The sequence below is a fragment of the Aulonocara stuartgranti genome (genome assembly GCF_965226115.1).
Source record: "Aulonocara stuartgranti genome assembly, chromosome: 17".
NCBI classification, from domain to species: domain Eukaryota; kingdom Metazoa; phylum Chordata; class Actinopteri; order Cichliformes; family Cichlidae; genus Aulonocara; species Aulonocara stuartgranti.
In genome coordinates, this window is record NC_138953.1 from 16838387 (window position 1) to 16844386 (window position 6000).

Genomic DNA, 6000 nt, shown 5'->3' on the forward strand with positions numbered 1-6000 from the left:
AAGTTCCTGGGAGTCCATATCTCCGAGGATCTCACCTGGACGACCAACTGCTCCAAGCTGGTCAAGAAGGCTCACCAGCGCCTCTTCTTCTTGAGGACTCTGAGGAAGAACCACCTGTCCTCAGACATCCTGGTGAACTTCTATCGTTGCACCATCGAGAGCATCCTGACCAACTGTATAACAGTCTGGTACGGGAACTGCTCTGCCTCGGACCGGAAGGCGTTACAGAGGGTCGTGAAAACTGCCCAGCGCATCGCCAGAGCACCACTTCCTGCCATAAAAGACATCTACAGGAAGCGGTGTCTGAAAAGGGCTGGGAAAATCATCAGAGACCCCAGTCACCCATCACATGGACTCTTCACCCTCCTGCCCTCTGGGAGGCGCTACAGGAGCCTCCGGACTAAGACCACCAGGTACCGGAACAGCTTCTTCCCCACAACCGTCAGACTCCTGAACTCTGCCTCCTGACATCTGACCCACGTTAACTCATGGACTGAACACACACACACACACACACACTGGACAACTGTACCCTCAAACACACAATAATAACATGGACTGAACCACCACTCACAACCACTAGCACTTTATATAGCCTCTGTAGGAATTATCCACACCCTCACTTATCTTAACTGCACTACTGTATAGCTCTGTGTAAATAATCATTCTGTACATACGATAATTTTTAACCCTACAACTGTTTACAACTTGCATAGTTCCCATTTCTGTATAGCTGTATATCTCAGATTCTGTAAAGTTATTTATTTCATATTCTGTATAGTTTTTCATATTTATATCCTGTTCATATCCTGTACATAGCTTGTACTCACTACAGCCTGTACATACCTATAGTTATAGAATATTCACAACATACTTCATACCGTGTACATTATAACATACCATAATAGACCCATTTCTGTAATATACTCATATATCTATATTATTGCTAATATATATTGTAATATATCTATATCACTAAAGCACTTCTGGATGGATGCAAACTGCATTTCGTTGCTCTGTACCTGTGCATGTGCAATGACAAAGTTGAATTCTAATTCTATTCTAACACCAGTAACACAACACCTTATGGAGGTAAACGTGTAGACAGTGATGTGCAAAGCTGTTCATAGAAACATCTTCCATCCATGGTGGTGTAATCTTTATTCTGATGCTGGATTGTTCCTGCTCCTCCCCTTCATTTTATAAACACTCTAAATCAAACTCATTCCATTATAATTTTTTTCATTTTAGGATGATGTTTTCATACAATCCTCTACATCTGCATCAAACCAGGCTTGTCACATACAACCTGCTATTAGTCCTGTATATTATTTATTTTAGGACTCCCTGTGACCTCTGTGTTGGTCTATGATAACATTACACGTATTGATGCATATACTTGTGATGCTTAGAGGAACTGTAAACTTTAATAAATGGTGCATTAAAGTTTATACCAAAACTGCGATGCTAGCTCACACATTGCTCATTGCAATTCCTGTTTTCATAGCCATTGCTATGAAAAAGTAGAATGGGAGGGAGAGCCTTCAGTTTTCAGGCACCTCTTCTCTGGAACCAGCTTCCAGTTTGGATTCAGGAGACAGACACTATCTCTACTTTTAAGATTAGATTTAAAACTTTCCTTTTTGGTAAAGCACATAGTTAGGGCTGGACCAGGTGACCCTGAATCCTCCCTTAGTTATGCTGCAATAGGCATAGGCTGCTGGGGGACTCCCATGATGCATTAAGTTTTTCCTTTTCAGTCACCTTTTTCACACAGTATGTGTTAATTGGTAGTAGGCTTTCGAGCCTATACAGCTTGGAGTAAGACAACATGCATGAAGAGGGTGATGTGGACAAAATACTCATTTGCCTAATAATTCTGCACTCCCTGTATTTGAAGATCCTAGATGACTTCCATCTTGAGTTATGGCATTCACAAGATTTTCAGAAAGCAGTGCATAATAAAAAGGCTGAGACCACAAGTGACCTCTTATCTTCCAATGTGTCATCTCCACCTCTCATCCTGCTGCTGTCATTACACTGTCTTAACACACACCCTGCCACACTTCCACACTCGCTGTGTTATTAACTTACATGACCTTTGAAGTAGAGACCTACCAAATCTTTGAACCATAACCCAACCTTCTATAGTACGCTTGTAACCAAACGGAAAAAAAAAAAACCCACAACACACACAGACATGTACATGTGACACAGTGCATCATCACACGCTGCTCTGAGCTCAGACCAAGGGCTTTTTGTTCTGATTGCTCAACAATATGACTATTCTCATGGCTCATGACAAACACTGCTCTATTTAGACTCTGAGCATGCAGTGGGCACCCATGAATGTAAACACACACAGACAAATTAAAATCACAGTGAAAGGGCGCACAAGCACACTGCAAGTAAGAAACTGCTCACCTGCATCCACAAGTAGCCAAATACATGCACACAAACCAACTCTGCCTCATCCGTGCACAAAAGTGCACACACACACACACACACACACACACACACGAAAAACAAAAGGGAAAAAAAGAAAATTACAAGAGATGAACCTGAGTTTATCAAGGTGCATACAACACATGTGACAGATGGTCACTGGGCTCAACATGCCTAAACAGCTCAATAATAACATGTTGGCAAGTCAAGAAAGATACTACATTTGTTCAGCTCATCACACACACACAGTTCAAGGTGTGTGCATGAGAGGGAGCGAGAGAGAGAGATAAGTCTTTCTGTCTGTCTCTCTATCTCAGAATCTCTCCCTCCCTCTCCTGTCTTTCTCATCTCCGTCTGCATGGAACAGCAAGTTGACATGTTTTCTTTTTTCTCTGTTTTCCACATCACGCAGAGCTGAACAACAATATGAACTCCCATACCAGTCCTGTGGAGAGTTGACGTAGCAGTTGTGGATGTTGGTTTTGCCAGCGTAAATGTTATTTCAACAATGAAGGTGCAAGTACATGAAAAGACAAGCAGAGATGTGGGGATGTTTCCGGACATTAAACATCTCACTGTGGCGCAGTGATCTGGAATTTTTTAAAATCCTGCAGGAATCGATATTTTTGGTAATAAAATGGCCTGTTGAATTTAAATGTCAAACTCTTTGACATTTGAATCACGTGGCAGAAAATTTTAAAAAAGCAGCACTTCTATCTCCAGTGGAGACACAGGTTAAATTATAAGGTGGGGCTGAGAAAGACAACATCCATGTTCTCTAACTAAATGCTGTACGTTAACTGTTAACTGTAGTTTTGGGGATAATCAAGAGAAATCAAGAATCATCATCACCTCAAAATCTATGATACATGCATCCATTCTCTTCCTCTTATCCTTTTTCAGGGTCACGGCGGGGCTGGAGGGGGGCTTAGGCTGAGAGGCAGGGTGCACACTGGACAGCTCACCAGTCTGTTGCAGGGCTAACACAGAGACAGACAACCATCCACACTCACATTCACACCTATGGACAATTTAGAATGGCCTATTAATCTAACCCCACTAACTGCATGTCTTTGGACTGTGGGAGGAAGCGGAGAGAACCCAAGCAAACATCCAACATCCAGGCAGATATTAAAAAAAACATTACTGCAGCAAGAAGTTTTGGGTTTAACGTGTTACTATAATCAAAGTATATACTTAGAAAGGATAAGAGTGTGACGGTTAAGTGCTAACAGCATCAAGTACAGAAACAACAACATTATATTGCTAACACAAAGATAGCAAAGAACCCAGAAAGACGATAAAGCTGAGTTCATGCTAATCGCAGCCCAGCACCCAGACGCTGAACTTCAACAAAGGCATTGACATACAGCCAGACTTCCATTCTCCATTTCTACCTGTGCATGTTTCTAAAGTAGAATCACAATGGCTTTAAAGTCTATTAGGGATGTTTTCATGTTGTGTTGTCAGCTTTCTTATTATGTAAACCCTAAAAGAAAGCTCTATGTGCGTCTACATTAGCAGAGAGATTTGTGGTGGTGTGTGGAACTGTAACCCAACCTTTATGTTATTAGCTGGTAATTACATGACGATGCATTTTAGGTCAATTCACGGAGTAACGAGAAAGTAATGTAACTAGTAGTGTAACAAATTACTTTCTCTTTAAGTAACATACTGCAAGAACAGTAAGAAGTAGCATGTAATACATTATTTTTTTGGAATAATGACCCCAACACTGGCAAAGGCTGTGTTAATGATGTTAGTTTAGTTAGGTTTGTTTTCACAAGCATGGATGGCTCAGAGGCACTGAACCTCATGTTGTTGTTCTAATATGAATAGGAAGGTTGGCAACACTGCACTGACTTCATTATGAATGGAGGATGGTCAAGAAAGAGGTAGGGGATAGTTCTTAGTTTTATCCTCCCATAACAGCAATTAGAGTGTAACAAGAAGTGCAAACAACTCCTCACCATCACCTTAAGTATATATATGTCAGACCTTACAGAGACTTTCCTTTACACTGAAAAAAAAAATACACAGTGTACATCCTAAAGTATTAGCTACATGTAGATCCACGCTCAGAATTTCATCCATTTAATATTGAGAAAATATTTCACATAACAACTTATATCTACACTCTTTCATTTAAACGTGACTAGAATAGCCTTTTCTTGCGCAAGCTTTCTTGTATTTTCTCTATTATGCCTTCACTATGCACAGATGCATTCTGGGTAAACATTAGCTAGAGGTAACGCAATAATTCATGTCTTATTGGCTCATGAATCTTGTCCCCTAGCCAAAGGCTGTGTACCATTCAGCATGAAGTTGGGTAATGGCTGAACAGCCTCCACATCGCTGTCCATTCAGGCCGGTGATGAAGTTTTATAAGGCTGCTTTAGTAGTCAGTCGTGGGAAACTGCCTTAATAACCACCACTATTTCAGTTGTTGGAATGCAAACATTGTGTGACTACTTAAAAAGGTCAGTTCATTCAAATTACAATGTATTTATCACACAGCTCACGGGGACAATAAAACACCTTTTATATTATTACTATCAATCATGTCACTTTCTCTAGAGAAACAAAGATGTTGTGCCCTCTGTATAGGTCTGTATAGATCTTCCAACTTAAATTAACTCAACATCTGATATATGATCATGCAAATCTCATTATCTGCTCAAACAACTGTTTTTAATTTTTTTTTTTTAAATGTCCTCTGTAGTTCAAAATGTTTATCCAAATCATCAGTGGAGTCCTTTTGTGGTTCTTCTTGTATTTGATTTGTTTGTTTGTTTGTTTTTTCACCCAACTTAGGACAAGAACTACCAAAACTAAAAATATATACGTAAAAATGACAAAAGTATTATATGTCCTTTAAGCTGGCTCATACTGGAATGGATTCACTTGTCACACATCACTTTGAAGCCGATTGCCATTTGGTTGCCTAGGTAACCGATTCGGATCTCTAATCAGCGGTATCCCGCGCTCTCATTGGTAGCAATTTCAGTCATTTTTGGCATTTCTATACCATGTCTGAATACCATAGTTAAAATGATTAACAATCAACACTAAAACACTTCTAAAGCGTTGGCAGGTTAACTACCCACAGAAAACCTTTTCTTGAGCGCTAGAAAATGATGGTTACTTTCCAGTAAACATCATTTTCCTCAAGAGGTTTTCCTCTAAGCTTGTTGTTTTATATAATTTACAACAGCTTCACGAGTCCATTTAAAAACTCGGATGCTAAAAAACATGTGGGTTGTGCTGCTGCGTGTGCACATGTACTTGTATTACCTCTACGCCATCATATTCCTGCTCCAGTGCTGTGCAGTACTGTGGCAGTCCCAGCTGACTCAACCATCGGGAAATAGACTGATGCTTCATGGTGACAGATCAACCACACAGATGCACGCAGAGTTGAGTCTTTCAGAGACTAAAACACAATTTTTTAAAAAAAGATTGAGAGAGAGAGAGAGAGAGAGAGGGGAGAGAGAGAGAGAATATGTGTTTAATGAGCAGTTAAACATATAATACAATAATACAATTAAGTTGCAA